Below are 21,466 nucleotides of genomic sequence, written 5' to 3'. Positions count from 1 at the left end.
CTTTCCCCCATAATAGCTCTTACAGGAGAGAATTTCCCTTCCTAGGGGTAGATTTCATCTCACTTCCTGTTGTCTCCCTCCGTTTGTAAGTAGGAGTCGTTTGTAAGTCGGATGTTTGTAAGTAGGGGACCCCCTGTATGTTGGTCGGGGGGGGGGGGGTATATATAGAAATAATAAGAATATGTTATTTGAGGGATATATATAGAAATAATAAGAATATATTGGTCTGGGGGGGGTATATATAGAAATAATAAGAATATATTGTTCCGGGAGGGGGGGGTATATATAGAAATAATAAGAATATATTGTTCCGGGAGGGGGGGGGGGTATATATAGAAATAATAAGAATATATTGTTCCGGGAGGGGGGGTATATCTAGAAATAATAAGAATATATTGTTCCGGGAGGGGGGGGGTATATATAGAAATAATAAGAATATATTGTTCCGGGAGGGGGGTATATATAGAAATAATAAGAATATATTGTTCCGGGAGGGGGGGGTATATATAGAAATAATAAGAATATATTGGTCTGGGGGGGGTATATATAGAAATAATAAGAATATATTGTTCCGGGAGGGGGGGTATATATAGAAATAATAAGAATATATTGTTCCGGGAGGGGGGGTATATATAGAAATAATAAGAATATATTGGTCTGGGGGGGGTATATATAGAAATAATAAGAATATATTGGTCTGGGGGGGGTATATATAGAAATAATAAGAATATATTGTTCCGGGAGGGGGGGGGGGTATATATAGAAATAATAAGAATATATTGTTCCGGGAGGGGGGTATATATAGAAATAATAAGAATATATTGTTCCGGGAGGGGGGGGTATATATAGAAATAATAAGAATATATTGTTCCGGGAGGGGGGGTATATATAGAAAGAATAAGAATATCTTGTTCGGGGGGGGGGTATAATATATAGAAATAATAAGAATATATTGCACAAAGGTTCTTCAGTAAGTTTCTGAACTTTTTAAAGTCTATTATATATATATAAAATGCAGAAACTTTTTGAAGACCCCTCATATATAGAAAAAATGATCATATACGGGGGGGGGGGGGTAATATATAGAAGTATCGATCATATAGTGTACAGGAGGGGGGATATATAGAAATAGCGATCATCTACGGGTGGGGGGGGGGATGGGGTGGGGGTAATATATAGAAGTATCGATCATATAGTGTAGAGGAGGAGGGATATATAGAAATAGTAATCATATATGGGGGGGGGGGTAATATATAGAAGTATCGATCATATAGTGTAGAGGAGGAGGGATATATAGAAATAGTAATCATATATGGGGGGGTAATATATAGAAGTATCGATCATATAGTGTAGAGGAGGAGGGATATATAGAAATAGTAATCATATATGGGGGGGGGGTAATATATAGAAGTATCGATCATATAGTGTAGAGGAGGGGGGATATATAGAAATAGTGATCATATATGGGGGGGTAATATATAGAAGTATCGATCATATAGTGTAGAGGAGGAGGGATATATAGAAATAGTAATCATATATGGGGGGGGGGTAATATATAGAAGTATCGATCATATAGTGTAGAGGAGGGGGGATATATAGGAATAATAAGGATATATTGTATGGGGGAGGGTTATAATAGAATGTATACGGCGGCGCTCGATTCCCCCGACACGTTTTATGGATGAGAAGTTCTTGGAAAAGTTGGGCGAGGTTCCAGGAAGAGATGTGAGGGTCGCGCTCTCTGGAAGTGGCGGGTAATATAAAGTTACGCCCCCCATATTTTGTAAGCATCGGGGTGTAAGGGCCGGGAATGTGGGTGCGGGGTGTAGGAGAAGTCCTCCTCTCACACACAGCTCTGAGGGCCGCTCCTTCACCTCAGTGACCCGATATTGATACATTGTGCCGTAATCTGTCCTTCTGGGTTCTATGTTGAGGAGTTCAGGAATGTAAGACACTACATGGGGCTGAGCGATCGATCGCTGGCTTGTATGTGTCTTCATAGTCCACGTCGGCTCAGCAGCCGGTCCGATGTTCCCGGCACATTGGGCCGCTCTCCGTCTTTTCCTGGATTCCACACTCCGCCTCTTGGAATGGATGAATTCCGACATATTGGTTGTTCCCATGTAACACACCGGCAGGGATTTCATTTATGGGAAACTTTCCTCTGTTTATTGAGTGCGAAGAAAACGTCCGTCCTCTACAATCATCACAGCAATCACTGCACTTCTACGGGACCATTCCTGCATGCGATCTTTCCACAATTGATGGATCGTATAATTAAATTGTAATATCTTTCATACAATGTATATACAGTATCTCCCAGAAGTGAGTAGACCCCGCACATTTTTGTAAAAATCTCCAAAATGGGCCCAAAGTGTCAATATTTTGTGTGGCCACCATTATTTTCCAGCACTGCCTTAACCCTCTTGGACATGGAGGTCACCAGAGCTTCACAGTTTGTCACTGGAGTCCTCTTCCCCTCCTCCATGATGACATCACAGAGCTGGTGGATGTTAGAGACCTTGTGCTCCTCCACCTTCCGTTTGAGGATGTCCCACAGATGATCAATAGGGTTTAGGTCTGGAGACATGCTTGGCCAGTCCATCACCTTTACCCTCAGCTTCTTTAGCAAGGCAGTGGTGGTCTTGGAGGTGTTTGGGGTGGTTATCATGTTGGAATACTGCCCTGCGGTCCAGTCTCTGAAGGGAGGGGATCATGCTCTGCTTCAGTATATCACAGTACATGTTGGCATTCATGGTTCCCTCAATGATCTGTAGCCCCCCAGTGCCGGCAGCACTCATGTACCCCCAGACCATGACACTCCCACCACCATGCTTGACTGTAGACAAGACACACTTGTCTTTGTCCTCCTCACCTGGTTGCCCCCACACACGCTTGTCACCATCTGAACCAAATACGTTTATCTTGGTCTCATCAGACCACAGGACATGGTTCCAGTAATCCATGTCCTTAGTCTGCTTGTCTTCAGAAAACTGTTTGTGGACTTTCTTGTGCATCATCTTTAGAAGAGGCTTCCTTCTGGGATGACAGCCATGCAGACCAATTTGATGCAGTGTGCGGCGTATGGTCTGAGCACTGACAGGCTGACCCCCCACCCCTACAACCTATGCAGCAATGCTGGCAGCACTCATACGTCTATTTCCCAAAGACAACGTCTGCATATGACGCTGATCACGTGACCTCAACTTCTTTGGTGGACCATGGTGAGGCCTGTTCTGAGTGGAACCTGTCCTGTTATACCGCTGTATGGTCTTGTCCACCGTGCTGCAGCTCAGTTTCAGGGTCTTGGCAATCTTCTTATAGCCTAGGCCATCTTTATGTAGAGCAACAATTCTTTTTTTCAGATCCTCAGAGAGTTCTTTGCCATGAGGTGCCATGTTGTACTTCCAGTGACCAGTATGAGAGAGTGAGAGCGATAACACCAAATTTAACACACCTGCTCCCCATTCACACCTGAGACCTTGTAACACTAACGAGTCACATGACACCGGGGAGGGAAAATGGCTAATTGGGCCCAATTTGGAGATTTTCACTTAGGGGTGTACTGACTTTTGTTGCCAGCGGTTTAGACATTAATGGCTGTGTGTTGAGTTATTTTGAGGGGACAGTAAATTTACACTGTTATACAAGCTGTACACTCACTACTTTACATTGTAGACAAGTGTCATTTCTTCAGTGTTGTCACATGAAAAGAGAGAAGAAAAGATTTACACAAATGTCACTGAGGGGTGTACTTACTTTTGTGAGATCCTGTATCTGCTGTGATTTGTTGTGTTCTGTCCCCCCATTGGTCCCTCATCCTCCTACATATAGACGAGGGGATTGTCGCCGTATTGGCGCACTGATACATTGTATGTTGGTGCAAATAAAACAAAGGATCAGACAGAACTCGATTGTTTCTATATTTCAATGAAGAAGGAACGAGGCGCCTCCAACCCAATATCTGCACATCCATTGGAAGATTTCTAAAGATTTCCTCCTCTCGGTTCTTATTTCCGAGAATTTCCCCCACCTATGTTTGTCATTTAAAGGCACAGAACCTAAATAGAGCCGGTGATTTGGTTAACGTCCTGAGCGCGGGAATCTAGAATTACCCGACATGAAGATGGAATCTCGCCAAATACTCGTCTCTTCTCATTCTCTCTTATTTCATCGATTATTGTACAGCACTGTGCAGATTGCCGGCACCATAGAAATCCCGAATAATAATAATGATGATGATAATATTTTATTGTAAAGCATTCTGCAGACTGTTGCCACTATATAAAACATGAATAATAATAGTGATCTATTATTGTACAGCACTGTGCAGACTGTTGGCACTATATAAATCTTGTATAGTAATAATTATAATCTCTTATTGTACAGTGCCGCACAGACTGTTGGCACTATACAAAACTTGAATAATACTATCTTATTGTACAGCATTGTGCAGATTGTTGGCACTGTATAAATTCTGTATAATAATCACCTCCTTGCGCTGTCCTCTGATATTGGCGTGTTATAAGTGAGGTAAAGGTGAAGAGGACGATCGGTTTTCCATTCTTTATAAATAGACTCTTTGTTGCCATGTATGTGATTTCAGGGATAGAAGGCAGAATGGCTCCACTGTGTGATCTCTCATTATAAGATTCTATTGTTAGAAGGCATGTGTGGCCCTCTATATGGGTGAAGTCCCTTGGTATGTGTGGAGGCCCCCTCTATATGGGTGAAGGTCCTTGGTATGGGTAAAGGCCCTTTGTATGGGTGAAGCTTCGCCCTTTGTATGGGTGAAGGCCCTCGGTATGGGTGAAGGCCCTCAGTATAGGTGAAGGTCCTCGGTATGGTGAAGGCCCTCAGTATAGGTGAAGGCCCTCGGTATGGGTGAAGGTCTTCGGTATGGGTGAAGGCCCTCAGTATAGGTGAAGGTCCTCGGTATGGGTGAAGGCCCTCAGTATAGGTGAAGGCCCTCAGTATGGATGAAGGTCCTCGGTATGGGCGAAGGCCCTCAGTATAGGTGAAGGCCCTCGGTATGGGTGAAGGTCTTCGGTATGGGTGAAGGCCCTCAGTATAGGTGAAGGTCCTCGGTATGGGTGAAGGCCCTCGGTATGGGTGAAGGCCCTCAGTATAGGTGAAGGTCCTCGGTATGGGCGAAGGCCCTCAGTATAGGTGAAGGCCCTTGGTATGGGTGAAGGTCTTCGGTATGGGTGAAGGCCCTCAGTATAGGTGAAGGTCCTCGGTATGGGTGAACGCCCTCAGTATAGGTGAATGCCCTCGATATGGATGAAGGTCTTCGGCATGCGTGAAGGCCCTCGGTATAGGTGAAGGTCCTCGGTATGGGTGAAGGTCCTCGGTATAGGTGAAGGCCCTCGGTATGGGTGAAGGTCTTCGGTATGGGTGAAGGCCCTCGGTATGGGTGAAGGTCCTCGGTATGGGTGAATGTCCTCGGTATGGGTGAAGGTCTTCGGTATGGGTGAAGGCCCTCAGTATAGGTGAAGGTCCTCGGTATGGGTGAAGGTCCTCAGTATAGGTGAAGGCCCTCGATATGGGTGAAGGTCTTCAGTATGGGTGAAGGCCCTCGGTATGGGTGAAGGCCCTCGGTATGGGTGAAGGTCCTCGGTATGGGTCAAGGCCCTCTCTATGGGTGAAGCCTGAAAAAGGTAATTTTCTGCTGAGCTCTGAGCTGTCAGAATGTTTGATGTGATGCAGATATCTCATACATTTATATCTAGACTAGTAATGTTGTATTTTTCCCAACATGACTATTACATACAAAAATAATTTGCAGCTTAATGGACTGTCTGGTGTATAGAGATGGCGAGATATAGAGAACGTGGACCGTTTCACACATTTGATTGAGTTGGGTGGAGTTGTACACAAGTTTGGGATCAATCATCTTACATCCAGAAGGTTCCAAGTCTCACAATAGAGAACAAAGAGCGGCATATTTTGGTATATTTGATCATTATAGACCAGATATGACAGAAGGGGGAGGAGAGGTCTCCTGGTTGTGCAGGGAATGGACAGTTGCGGTGGAGCAGAGTGACCCAGCTGTCGCTCGTGTGACTTGCTGATGCCTGTAATGGGTTAATCTGCTCTGGTCTTTATGCTGCAGTGATCTGTGTGCACCAGCAGGGGGCAGCAGAGCTGATGTAATCCAGACTGTAATGTGATTTATAGTTACACAGGTTCCCATTACAGCTGTCCAATCAGGACAGGGCCTCTTCATCACCCACCAACATGAGATTAACCCTTTGTGGGCAGCTGGATTATAATGCTTTCCTCTGAAGTTACTGGACCAATCAGACTTCAGCTGGAAGTGGACGGGTCACTGGCAGCTGGAAACGTATCATGCCGGTAATTGAGGACTTGGTGATACCAGCCGGGGAATGCATAATTACAGAAGGTCTCTGTACTGCCACCGCTGCACCACTACGCACTTCTACTACTGCACCACCATGCACTTCTACTGCTAGTGCACCACTGTGAATTTCCGCTACTGCACCACCATGCACTTCTACTGCTACTGCACCACTGTGAATTTCCGCTACTGCACCACCATGCACTTCTGCAACCACCGCTACTGCACCACCATGCACTTCTGCAGCCACTGCTACTGCACCACCATACATTTCTGCAGCCACTGCTACTGCACCACCATACATTTCTACTGCTACTGCACCACCATGCACTTCTGCAGCCACTGCTACTGCACCACTGTGAATTTCCGCTACTGCACCACCATGCATTTCTGCAACCACTGCTACTGCACCACCATGCACTTCTGCAGCCACCGCTGCTGCATCAATATGTACTTCTGCAGCTACCTGTACTGCACCACTGTGTGCATTTCTGCTACTGCACCACCATGCATTTCTGCAGCCACTGCTACTGCACCACCATGCATTTCTGCAACCAGAGCTACTGCACCACCATGCATTTCTACAGCCACTGCACCACCATGCACTTCCACTGCTACTGCACCACCATGCATTTCTACAGCCACTGCTACTGCACCACCATGCACTTCTGCAGCCACTGCTACTGCACCACTGTGAATTTCCGCTACTGCACCACCATGCATTTCTGCAACCACCGCTACTACACCACCATGCACTTCTACAGCCACTGCTACTGCACCACCATGCATTTCTGCAGCCACTGCTACTGCACCACCATGCACGTCTACAGCCACCACTGTGCATATCTGCTACTGCACCACCATGCATTTCTGCAATCACCGCTACTGCACCACCATGCATTTCTACAGCCACTGCTACTGCACCACCATGCCTTTCTGCAGCCACTGCACCAACGTGCATTTCTGCAACCGGAGCTACTGCACCACCATGCACTTCTACTACTACTGCACCACCATGCACTTCTACTGCTACTGCACCACCATGCACTTCTACAGCCACCGCTGCACCACCATGCACTTCTACTGCACCACCATGCACTTCTGCAGCCACTGCTACTGCTCCACTGTGAATTTCCGCTACTGCACCACCATGCATTTCTGCAACCACGCTACACCACCATGCACTTCTACAGCTACTGCACCACTATGCACTTCTGCAGCCACCTGTACTGCACCGCTGTGTATTTCTGCTACTGCACCACCATGCATTTCTGCAGCCACTGCTACTGCATCACCATGCACTTCTGCAGCCACCTGTACTGCACCACTGTGTATTTCTGCTACTGCACCACCATGCATTTCTGCAGCCACTGCAACTGCACCACCATGCACTTCTACAGCCACCTCTACTGCACCACTGTGCATATCTGCTACTGCACCACCATGCATTTCTGCAGCCACTGCTACTGCACCACCATGCATTTCTGCAGCCACTGCTACTGCACCACCATGCACTTCTACAGCCACCTCTACTGCACCACTGTGCATATCTGCTACTGCACCACCATGCATTTCTGCAGCCACTGCTACTGCACCACCATGCACTTCTACAGCCACCTCTACTGCACCACTGTGCATATCTGCTACTGCACCACCATGCATTTCTGCAACCACCACTACTGCTCCACCATGCATTTCTGCAGCCACCGCTACTGCACTACCATGCATTTCTGCAACCACCGCTACTGCACCACCATGCATTTCTGCAACCACCGCTACTGCTCCACCATGCATTTCTGCAACCACCGCTACTGCTCCACCATGCATTTCAGCAAACAACGCTACTGCTCCACCATGCATTTCTGCAACCACCACTACTGCACCACCATGCATTTCTGCAATCACCACTACTGCACCACCATGCATTTCTACAGCCACTGCACCACCATGCATTTCTACAGCCACTGCACCACCATGCATTTCTGCAGCCACTGCTACTGCACCAACGTGCGTTTCTGCAACCACCGCTACTGCACCACCATGCACTTCTGCAGCCACCGCTACTGCAACACCATGCATTTCTGCAGCCACTGCACCAACGTGCATTTCTGCAACCATTGCTACTGCACCACCATCAACGTCTACAGCCATCGCTACTACACCACCATGCACTTCTGCAGCCACTGCTACTGCACCACCATGCATTTCTGCAGCCAACGCTACTGCACCACCATGCACTTCTGCAGCCACCGCTACTGCACCACCATGCACTTCTGCAGCCACCGCTACTGCACCACCATGCATTTCTGCAACCACCGCTACTGCTCCACCATGCATTTCTGCAACCACCGCTACTGCTCCACCATGCATTTCAGCAAACAACGCTACTGCTCCACCATGCATTTCTGCAACCACCACTACTGCACCACCATGCATTTCTGCAATCACCACTACTGCACCACCATGCATTTCTACAGCCACTGCACCACCATGCATTTCTACAGCCACTGCACCACCATGCATTTCTGCAGCCACTGCTACTGCACCAACGTGCGTTTCTGCAACCACCGCTACTGCACCACCATGCACTTCTGCAGCCACCGCTACTGCAACACCATGCATTTCTGCAGCCACTGCACCAACGTGCATTTCTGCAACCATTGCTACTGCACCACCATCAACGTCTACAGCCATCGCTACTACACCACCATGCACTTCTGCAGCCACTGCTACTGCACCACCATGCATTTCTGCAGCCAACGCTACTGCACCACCATGCACTTCTGCAGCCACCGCTACTGCACCACCATGCATTTCTGCAGCCACCGCTACTGCACCACCATGCATTTCTGCAGCCACTGCACCATCATGCATTTCTGCAGCCACTGCACCAATGGGCATTTCTGCAGCCACCGCTACTGCACCACCATGCACTTTTACAGCCACTGCACCACCATGCATCTCTACAGCCACTGCTACTGCACAAAAGTGCATTTCTGCAGCCACTGCACCACCATGCATTTTTGCAACCACTGCTGCTGCACCACCGTGCACTTCTGCACCCACTGCACCTATGTGTACCTCTGCATTCGTCCCATTCGATGCTCTTTTCTGTACATAATAGATAATATATGGGGACCTATGAGAATGTTTGTGGTGTACGGCTGTTACATATCTGACCAGTGACGAGGTCCAGGCAGGAAGTGTCTGTTTTTGGGGAGCGGTGTTTCCTCTGAGCAGTCTGGGTGGGGTGTTCTCAGAAATATAGAAATGGACAGAAAATAAAAGGAGGCCGAGGACGGCTGACACATTCTCCCCCGGATTGCTGAGCTGGGATTGACGTAGAGATTGTGCCTGGAGGGGGTCATGTGATCTGTGTGTAGCCGGAATACTGCTGACTTGGCAATAGTCATACATGTGGCAGCGTGTTTGCATTGTATGACACATGATGACACCCCCCCCCCCAAACTTTTACCTTTATGGGTACATTTAACCTCTTATAACACCCAGAGACAAGTCATAGGCTGAGATCAACCTGTTGTGGGGGCCGATCTGCTCGTTACATAGCTTGCACATCTAATTAACCCTATGTGGTGACACAAGCTGAGGAGATGTACAGCACAGGAAGCTAACAACCCCCCCAATCCCCACTATACCCCGTCATTTCATGTGATAATCATCCTAAACCTTTCTACAATTAGAAAATGATTAAACTTTAACCACCAGAACTCGTCAGACCATTAGAACCCCCAGATGACTGGAACCCCCTGGACCACTGCAACCCTCAGACAACTGGAACCCCTCAGACCACTAGCAACCCCAGATGACTGGAAACGCTCAGACCAATGGAAGCCACAGATGACTGAAACCCCTCAGACCACTAGAACCCCCAAATGACTGGAACCCCTCGGACCACTAGAACCCCCACATGACTGGAACCCCCTGGGCCACTGGAACCCTCCAGATCATTGGAACCCCTCAGACCACTAGAAACCCCAGATGACTGGAAACCCTCGGACCAATGGAACCCCCAGATGACTGAAACCCCTCAGACCACTAGAACGCCCAAATGACTGGAACCTCCTGGACCACCCCAGATCATTGGAACCCTCAGACCACTGGAACCCCTCAGACCACTAGAAACCCCAGATGACTGGAAACCCTCAGACCAATGGAACCCCCAGACCACTGGAACCCCTGGATGACTGAAACCCCTCAGACCACTAGAACCTCCAGATGACTGAAACCCCTCAGACCACTAGAACCCCCAGATGACTGAAACCCCTCAGACCAATAGAACCCCCAGATGACTAGAACCCCTCAGACCACTAGAACCCCCAGATGACTGGAACCACCTGGACCACTGGAATCCCCCAGATCATTGGAACCCCCAGATCACTGGAACCCTTGGATGACTGGAACCCCTCAGACCAATGAAACCCTTAGATCACTGGAACTCTCAGACCAATGAAACCCCTCAGACAACTAGAACCCCTACACCACTGGAACCCCCCCCAGACCAATGGAACCCCCAAACGATCAGGATCACAGCGGCAGCAAGAAAAATGAAGGACTTTGAGGGGCAGCTGTGTTTTGTTGTACCCGTCATAATGCCCCTAAAAATCCTTCTTGTTCTTGCAATATTCGGCTGTACGGCAGCAGTGGAGCTCTGCATGGGATCTGGTCACACGCATGGTTTTGTCAGTATGTTCTTATTACTCTGCAATGTGATTATTTGTTTCAGTTGATAAAGAATTGAATCCAGAGGATCAGCCAGGATCACCCAGGAGATGTTCAACTTCAGGAGGAGAGGTCAGTAAGAGCCGTTCACACAATCTCTGTGCGGCACCGATCACAATTCATGCACAATAACACCCAACGTCCTCACTTCACACCCGCCTGCGGAAAAAATAAAGTGGAAATAGTCTTTATGGAATTGGGGCCGTTGTATAATGAATTGGCTGCGTTACCCTAGGGTGCCACAATGCACTATGAAGCGCGGTGCAGCTCATGTGTTCCTGTATACCAGGCCCATATGACCCCCTAAATGTCCTCACAGCTTTCCTCTACCATATTCAGGATTTCTGGTCATACATTCTTGTTGGTTTAGCACATTTTTCTTATTTTGGTGGTTTTGTCTTCAGATTTGGTTTTATTGTAAGCTTTATAGATGTATCTTGTCTGCCCACAAATGGTAAATATATAATGAGTGTACTCACCTTTCAGATGCCTCCTCAAGAGTTTTAAAGACTCAGCCCGACCCTTTGGAGAAGAGGTGGAGGCCGTGTCATGGTGAGTTCTATCCATTGAATCCCATTATAGAGGAGGAATGAAATCTTCTCATACATCAGGTAAGTCCAGGTGATGAATGGGGGGGTTGTATTACAGGAGATAAAGGTGTAGAGGTAACATATGTGTCCCACACCTTCCCCCCCTCCTTTCCATAACACCATGGTGTCTGTCCGATGTACAGGTGGAATGGTGATGGGCCCGATGTACAAGTGGAATGACGATGTGCCCGATGTACAGGTGGAAGGACGATGGGCCCGATGTACAGGTGGAAGGACAATGGGCCCGATGTACAGGTGGAAGGACAATTCGGCCCGATGTACAGGTGGAAGGTCAATTCGGCCCGATGTACAGGTGGAAGGACAATGGGCCCGATGTACAGGTGGAAGGACAATGGGCCCGATGTACAGGTGGAAGGACAATGGGCTCGATGTACAGGTGGAAGGACAATGGGCCCGATGTACAGGTGGAAGGACAATTCGGCCCGATGTACAGGTGGAAGGACAATTCGGCCCGATGTACAGGTGGAAGGACAATGGGCCCGATGTACAGGTGGAAGGACAATTCGGCCCGATGTACAGGTGGAAGGACAATGGGCCCGATGTACAGGTGGAAGGACAGTTCGGCCCGATGTACAGGTGGAAGGACAATGCCCTCATGTTGTAAAGCGCTGCACAAACTGTTGGTGCTATATAAATCCTGTATAATAATAATTACAGGTGGAATGATGACGGGCCTGATGTGCAGGCGGAATGACCATGGGCCCAATGTATAGGTGATATGACCATGGGCCCTATGTACAGGTGGAATGACCATGGGCCCTATGTACAAGTGGAATGACCATGGGACTGATGCACTGGTGGAATGACCATGGGCCCTATGTACAGGTGGAATGACCATGGGCCCAACGTACAGGTGGAATGACCATGGGCCCGATGTACAGGTGGAGTGACCATGGGCCCTATGTACAAGAAAAATGACCATGGGCCCTATGTACAGGTGGAATGACCATGGGCCCGATGTACAGGTGGAGTGACCATGGGACTGATGTACTGGTGGAATGACCATGGGCCCTATGTACAAGTAAAATGACCATGGGTCCTATGTACAGGTGGAATGATTATGGGTCCGATGTACAGGTGGAATGACCATGGGCCCGATGTACAGGTGGAATGACCATGGGCCCGATGTACAGGTGGAATGACCATGGGCCCGATGTACAGGTGGAATGACCATGGGCCCTATGTACAGGTGGAATGATCATGAGCCCTATGTACAGGTGGAATGACCATGGGACTGATGTACAGGTGAAATGACCATGGGACTGATGTACAAGTGAAATGACCATGGGCCTGATGTTAAGGTGGAATGGCGACGGGCCTGATGTACTGGTGGAATGACGATGGTCCTGATGTACTGGTGGAATGACAATGGGCCTGATGTACAGGTGGAATGACGATGGGCCCGATGTACAGGTGGAATGACCATGGGCCCGATGTACAGGTGGAATGACCATGGGCCCGATATACAGGTGGAATGACCATGGGCCCGATGTACAGGTGGAATGATCATGAGCCCTATGTACAGGTGGAATGATCATGAGCCCTATGTACAGGTGGAATGACCATGGGACTGATGTACTGGTGGAATGACGATGGGCCTGATGTTAAGGTGGAATGACGATGGGCCTGATGTACAGGTGGAATGACCATGGGCCTGATGTACAAGTTGAATGGCCAGGGGACCGATGTACAAACTTATGGCGATAGTCCCAGGGCTTCTTTTCATCAGCAATTCTGGGCTCTTGTTGTGTAGGTGATCCTGTTTCTCTGAGTCACTGGATGCTGAAAGATCACAATCTGAAATTTGCTTGTATTTGGCTGGTTGTATATGGCTCTATCTGAAATTAAAAACTGAGAATGTAAAGATAGTGATGTGCCTTCCCCTCAGTGTGTGGTCAGGTAAAGATTGTGGACTTTTCTACGTGCCGGTAATTTACCATCTACACAGCTTCTTGACATGCATGTATACACCCAGGACAGGGTCATTATAGGGAGCACTTGGGGATCCTTATACAATGGAGACCTACAGGGAATCCTGAGCAGATGTCTGTTGCAAGCTGTCAGCACAGGAAGGCTGGATGGTGCCTGTAGACTGTGGGTATATCATCTACAGTATCTCACAAAAGTAAGTACACCCCTCACATTTGTGTAAATCTTTTCTTCTCTCTTTTCATGTGACAACACTGAAGAAATGACACTTGTCTACAATGTAAAGTAGTGAGTGTACAGCTTGTATAACAGTGTAAATTTGCTGTCCCCTCAAAATAACTCAACACACAGCCATTAATGTCTAAACCACTGGCAACAAAAGTCAGTACACCCCTAAGTGAAAATCTCCAAATTGGGCCCAATTAGCCATTTTCCCTCCCCGGTGTCATGTGACTCGTTAGTGTTACAAGGTCTCCGGTGTGAATGGGGAGCAGGTGTATTAAATTTGGTGTTATCGCTCTCACTCTCTCATACTGGTCACTGGAAGTTCATAATGGCACCTCATGGCAAAGAACTCTCTGAGGATCTGAAAAAAAGAATTGTTGCTCTACATAAAGATGGCCTAGGCTATAAGAAGATTGCCAAGACCCTGAAACTGAGCTGCAGCACGGTGGCCAAGACCATACAGCGGTATAACAGGACAGGTTCCACTCAGAACAGGCCTCGCCATGGTCCACCAAAGAAGTTGAGGTCACGCGCTCAGCGTCATATCCAGAGGTTGTCTTTGGGAAATAGACATATGAGTGCTGCCAGCATTGCTGCAGAGGTTGTAGGGGTGGGGGGTCAGCCTGTCAGTGCTCAGACCATACGCCGCACACTGCATCAAATTGGTCTGCATGGCTGTCGTCCCAGAAGGAAGCCTCTTCTAAAGATGATGCACAAGAAAGTCCACAAACAGTTTGCTGAAGACAAGCAGACTAAGGACATGGATTACTGGAACCATGTCCTGTGGTCTGATGAGACCAAGATAAATGTATTTGGTTCAGATGGTGACAAGCGTGTGTGGCGGCAACCAGGTGAGGAGGACAAAGACAAGTGTGTCTTGTCTACAGTCAAGCATGGTGGTGGGAGTGGTGTCATCGTCTGGGGCTGTATGAGTGCTGCCGGCACTGGGGGGGCTACAGATCATTGAGGGAACCATGAATGCCAACATGTACTGTGACATACTGAAGCAGAGCATGATCCCCTCTCTTCAGAGAGTGGACCGCAGGGCAGTATTCCAACATGATAACCACCCCAAACACACTTCCCAGACCACCACTGCCTTGCTAAAGAAGCTGAGGGTAAAGGTGATGGACTGGCCAAGCATGTCTCCAGACCTAAACCCTATTGATCATCTGTGGGACATCCTCAAACGGAAGGTGGAGGAGCGCAAGGTCTCTAACATCATATGGGATCATATGGATAGTATTGATACAATGTAACTGTACAATTAGAACTTTTTTAATGAATTGATTGGCATGGGAGATGGTCTTTTGTTGTTGCTGGTGTCGACTACTGGAAATTTTATGTGATATTGATTGTATTCATGCAATGCATCCTATGTCTGAATTAAATAATAATTTTACTAAACATGGTTACTAAACATTGTTTCAGAAATATTTTGCTGCTTAAAAGCCCCCTGGGGAAATTTTTCCACTAATTTTCCAGGTCTCTAACATCCACCAGCTCTGTGATGTCATCATGGAGGAGGGGAAGAGGACTCCAGTGACAACCTGTGAAGCTCTGGTGACCTCCATGCCCAAGAGGGTTAAGGCAGTGCTGGAAAATAATGGTGGCCACACAAAATATTGACACTTTGGGCCAGAAGCGTAGCTTGAAGCTTTTGGGCCCCAATGTAAAAGTTGACCTGGCCCCCCCCCCCCCCCCCACTACTTCCAATGTGTGTGCAGATACAACCACTGCATGCCAAGCTACTCAAAGTGGCTTAAGAGTTTGGAGTTCCCAGAGTTCCTCTTTACATCAGAGGACAGGGATCACCGCTGGAGGATCAGAGGACAGGGATCACTGCTGGAGGATCAGAGGACAGGGATCACCCCTGGAGGATCAGAGGACAGGGATCACCCCTGGAGGATCAGAGGACAGGGATCACCCCTGGAGGATCAGAGGACAGGGATCACCCCTGGAGGATCAGAGGACAGGGATCACCCCTGGAGGATCAGAGGACAGGGATCACCCCTGGAGGATCAGAGGACAGGGATCACCCCTGGAGGATCAGAGGACAGGGATCACCCCTGGAGGATCAGAGGACAGGGATCACCCCTGGAGGATCAGAGGACAGGGATCACCCCTGGAGGATCAGAGGACAGGGATCACCCCTGGAGAATCAGAGGACAGAGATCACCCCTGGAGGATCAGAGGACAGGGATCACCACTGGAGAATCAGAGGACAGGGATCACCGCTGGAGAAACAGAGGACAGGGACCCCTGGCAGGTCACTTGGCAGAGCTCCTTTCCCATCCCAGCACTGTATACAGCTCCCCCCCCAGGGCTGAAATCGCATTCCTTTACACACAGTCTGTCAGTCTTCATGGTAAATCTGGCTTTTATGTCGCCCTTCTGACCTGTGAAATTATCTGGTTGGAATAGCGGTGTAGTTGCAGTAGGCAGATACACCCTGTCAGATCATGGCTGACTGTGTTGTAAAGGAATGTGATTTCAGCCCTGCGGAGGAGGAGCAGTATACAGTGCTGTAATGGGAAAGGAGCTCAGCAGCGGGGCATAGCATGCAGGGTGGAGGGGGTGGTAAGGGGGCTTTGGGGGAGGGCAACTTAGATCTGGGAGGTTAAATCCATGTGACACAAAATCTGGAGCCTGCAGCCCTTCGGGGCCCCCCAGAGGAGGTGTTAAGGGGTTTGTTTTATCAATTTCTGAAGGTTTCTCTGTCAGTGTTGACGGAAGGTCACCTCCCGGAGGTGTGTGTCTTTTCCCCAGTTGTCAGGGAAGTGGGGTAAGTAGACATCCTCGGGTGAGGGGGGGTACAGAGAATCCCAGCTGGTGACTAGGAGACACTAAGCAGTGTCTTACCTCACCAGTGACATCGGTCCCATCGTGGCTACAGGACGGCACTCTCCTCGTCTTCCCTCGCTGAGCTCGGTTACCATTCCATGTTGCCAGCACACAGCACAGACACTTTCCCATCCTGGGATGTTCTCACCTCGTGCTCCTCTCCATTTAGGAAACGGCTCACAGCTTCTCCCCAGCCAATGGGAACAGAGGGGTGTGGACTGTGGAAGGCAAAGTAGAAGCCCAGTACAGGCTGGCTGTGGGGCCCTAGGGCAGTTTGGAGCTGGATTTTGTGGAAGATATGATAACATGACAGGGAGGCTGCAGGGGCCCCCTGGAGCTAGGGGCGAGGTTGCGATTGTGACCCCTGCAACCCCTTATGCTACGCCCATGCTTTGGGCCCAATTTGGAGATTTTCACTTAGGGGTGTACTGACTTTTGTTGCCAGCGGTTTAGACATTAATGGCTGTGTGTTGAGTTATTTTGAGGGGACAGCAAATTTACACTGTTATACAAGCTGTACACTCACTACTTTACATTGTAGACAAGTGTCATTTCTTCAGTGTTGTCACATGAAAAGATAGAAGAAAATATTTACACAAATGTCACTGAGGGGTGTACTTACTTTTGTGAGATATATGTACACCCTCGCGGGGCAGTATTTAATAAGGTATATCATCTATATGTACACCCTCAGGTGTTGGGATTCAATGCGGCTGTGTCCTCGAGGCAGCATATAATGGAGTAGATCATATATATAGTGAGTCAGGTGTTTCCCGTATGCCGGGAATCGGGTGTATTGTTCATATAGAGGAAATGTCTCTTCTGAACTCTGTATTGTTCTCTTTCCTATTTACATTACAAATTCACCTCAATTCACACTTCTGATGGCTGCAGAAATCGGAGTATTCCACATGAATCACACAGCAAGACCTTCATCCTCACTCTATGGGGCCGGGTTCCCCTTATATTCACATATTATAGTATGAGCTGTGTTCTATCACATGGACAGACTTGTATGAGCTTTGTTCTATCACATGGACGGACTTGTATGAGCTGTGTTCTATCACATGGACAGACTTGTATGAGCTGTGTTCTATCACATGGACGGACTTGTATGAGCTATGTTCTAACACATGGACGGACTTGTATGAGCTGTGTTCTATCACATGGACGGACTTGTATGAGCTGTGTTCTATCACATGGACGGACTTGTATGAGCTTTGTTCTATCACATGGACAGACTTGTATGAGCTGTGTTCTATCACATGGACGGACTTGTATGAGCTGTGTTCTATCACATGGACGGACTTGTATGAGCTGTGTTCTATCACATGGACGGACTTGTATGAGCTGTGTTCTATCACATGGACAGACTTGTATGAGCTTTGTTCTATCACACGGACGGACTTGTATGAGCTGTGTTCTATCACATGGACGGACTTGTATGAGCTGTGTTCTATCACATGGACGGACTTGTATGAGCTGTGTTCTATCACACGGACGGACTTGTATGAGCTTTGTTCTATCACACGGACGGACTTGTATGAGCTGTGTTCTATCACACGGACGGACTTGTATGAGCTGTGTTCTATCACATGGACGGACTTGTATGAGCTGTGTTCTATCACACGGACGGACTTGTATGAGCTTTGTTCTATCACACGGACGGACTTGTATGAGCTGTGTTCTATCACACGGACGGACTTGTATGAGCTGTGTTCTATCACACGGACGGACTTGTATGAGCTGTGTTCTATCACATGGACAGACTTGTATGAGCTTTGTTCTATCACACGGACGGACTTGTATGAGCTGTGTTCTATCACACGGACGGACTTGTATGAGCTGTGTTCTATCACACGGACGGACTTGTATGAGCTGTGTTCTATCACATGGACAGACTTGTATGAGCTTTGTTCTATCACATGGACGGACTTGTATGAGCTGTGTTCTATCACATGGACGGACTTGTATGAGCTGTGTTCTATCACATGGACGGACTTGTATGAGCTGTGTTCTATCACATGGACGGACTTGTATGAGCTGTGTTCTATCACATGGACGGACTTGTATGAGCTGTGTTCTATCACATGGACAGACTTGTATGAGCTGTGTTCTATCACATGGACGGACTTGTATGAGCTGTGTTCTATCACATGGACAGACTTGTATGAGCTCTGTTCTATCTCATGGACGGACTTGTATGAGCTCTGTTCTATCTCATGGACGGACTTGTATGAGCTATGTTCTAACACATGGACGGACTTGTATGAGCTATGTTCTAACACATGGACAGACTTGTATGAGCTTTGTTCTATGACATGGACGGACTTGTATGAGCTTTGTTCTATCACATGGACAGACTTGTATGAGCTTTGTTCTATCACATGGACGGACTTGTATGAGCTGTGTTCTATCACATGGACGGACTTGTATGAGCTGTGTTCTATCACATGGACGGACTTGTATGAGCTGTGTTCTATCACATGGACAGACTTGTATGAGCTCTGTTCTATCTCATGGACAGACTTGTATGAGCTCTGTTCTATCTCATGGACGGACTTGTATGAGCTATGTTCTAACACATGGACGGACTTGTATGAGCTGTGTTCTATCACATGGATGGACTTGTATGAGCTGTGTTCTATCACATGGACGGACTTGTATGAGCTGTGTTCTAACACATGGACAGACTTGTATGAGCTTTGTTCTATCACATGGACGGACTTGTATGAGCTTTGTTCTATCACATGGACGGACTTGTATGAGCTGTGTTCTATCACATTGACGGACATGTATGAGCTATGTTCTAACACATGGACGGACTTGTATGAGCTGTGTTCTATCACATGGACGGACTTGTATGAGCTTTGTTCTATCACATGGACGGACTTGTATGAGCTGTGTTCTAACACATGGACGGACTTGTATGAGCTGTGTTCTATCACATGGATGGACTTGTATGAGCTTTGTTCTATCACACGGATTGATTGGTTTGATCTTGGTTATGTCACATAGACTGACTTGTATGAACTGTAAACTTTGTTTGGAAAACAGCTTTGGAAGAAGTGTGATTTGTTCTTGCTGTGTGTGTCCAATTTCTGTAAATGTAATATGGGTTGGGTCTAAACCAGGAGAAAAGGGCCATCTCCCACATATCAGCGATCAGCAGGTTGGGCGGTGGAGGGGCTGGTCACATATGTCATGTCATACATGATTGGGTCTAATCTTCCATATTTTAGAGGGTTGGGTGGTGGAGGGGCTGGTCACATATGTCATATGTGGTTGGGTCTAATCCAGGAGAAAAGAGCCATCTCCCACATTGCAGCAGGTTGGAGCGGTGGAGGGGCTAGTCACATATGACATATGTGGTTGGCTCTAATCCAGGAGAAAAGGGCCATCTCACGTATTTCAGTGACTTGGGTCGTGGAGCAGGTGGACACATATGTCATATGTGCTTGGCTCTAATCCAGGAGAAAAGGGCCATCTCACGTATTTCAGTGGGTATGGTGCTGGAGGGGCTGGTCACGTATGTCATATGTGGTTGGGTCTAATCCAGGAGAAAAGAGCCATCTCCCACATTGCAGCAGATTGGAGCGGTGGAGGGGCTGGTCACATATGACAAATGTGCTTGGCTCTAATTAAAGGAGAAAAGGGCCATCTCCCGTATATCAGTGAGTTGGGTGGTGGAGCAGGTGGACACATATGTCATATGTGCTTGGCTCTAATCCAGGAGAAAAGGGCCATCTCATACATTTCAGCAGGTTGGGTGGTGGAGGGACTGGTCTCATAGTTCCTGTGTGTTTGAGATGATCTGTCATCTCTCGGTTAGATATCCTTGAACAATTGTCCTTTCTTCTCTTGCAGGGATGAAGGTGAGAACGCCCAGAGGGATTATGGTGGTGAGTCACGGAGGGCCTGGTGAAGCCGGGTTGGTAGTCATCCAGCAGTTCTCACCAGATTTCTAGTAGATGACTCATCTATTGTGTGATATCTGATCTCAGCCAGACTTATTAATCCCTCCAAACATGGCAAAACCCTTCCGAGAATGCCTTGCTTGCAAGCTGTACTGTCTGTGGTCCCTTCTTTCAATAAAATAACTTCAATGCATTTTGTTGTGGTCCAAATTCAGGTAGCGTTGCGTTCATGATATGATGGGCAATTGTTTCTGGTATTATTCTATCAACGTTCAGGAAGGTAAAAGTTATGTATCCCCCTAAATTGTTTACAAGGAATTCCAGGTGAATCTTCTTTCCTGCCATGGTGGTTCCAGTCATGCGACGCTAAAGTGGGTGGGGGCAGATAGATCCAGAAAGCCATAGAAGCCAGTCTGAAGCTCCACCCCTTTATGTATTGGCTGCACTTTCACTATGAATGTATTTACAAATAAATACTGTGAGTACATGATTCTGTCCTTATATTAGCTTCCTTTGATTGGGGAACAGAGAGGCAGCTGTGTGAGAATTGCATTGCACAGATCACATGATCTATAGTAATGATGGCCCTCTACACGCCACTCCAGCTTTACATCATGGAAATAGACATCGGGGACTTTGATCCAATGACAGGCTGCAGCGCAGGTCATGTGACTCTGAATACGAAGGGTAACCGTGAACTTTAAGAAATTCTGGGACGTTTCTGTTTTAGTGAAATATAAAAAAAGAAATAACCCAGTTGTCATATTTAGCTCAGCGGGGTCCCTGGTGAGACAAGGAACCAGAATCTGACCTGATATTTCTAATGAGCGGAGGGCGCT

The 21,466-nt window shown here is 47.7% G+C and overlaps 1 long non-coding RNA gene across 2 annotated transcripts in view; it reads left to right on the top strand.

Annotated features, from left to right (window-relative positions):
* Nucleotides 1–21,117, top strand: part of LOC141113804 (uncharacterized) — a 28,845-nt gene extending 7,728 nt beyond the window's left edge. The window contains exons 3-5 of one of the 2 annotated variants that reach the window (XR_012236818.1): nt 11,106–11,173; nt 11,588–11,653; nt 20,578–21,117. This is a non-coding gene — a long non-coding RNA (uncharacterized lncRNA). Of the gene's footprint in view, nt 1–11,105; nt 11,174–11,587; nt 11,713–20,577 lie in introns of both variants that reach the window. The other variant, XR_012236817.1, reaches the window with a different exon arrangement.
* Nucleotides 21,118–21,466: the final 349 nt, after the last annotated feature.

This window comes from Aquarana catesbeiana, linkage group LG12, assembly GCF_042186555.1.
Source record: "Aquarana catesbeiana isolate 2022-GZ linkage group LG12, ASM4218655v1, whole genome shotgun sequence".
In the NCBI taxonomy this organism is placed as follows: domain Eukaryota; kingdom Metazoa; phylum Chordata; class Amphibia; order Anura; family Ranidae; genus Aquarana; species Aquarana catesbeiana.
The sequence above is the reverse complement of the archived record's forward strand: the minus strand, read 5'-3'. Positions and strand labels throughout refer to the sequence as shown.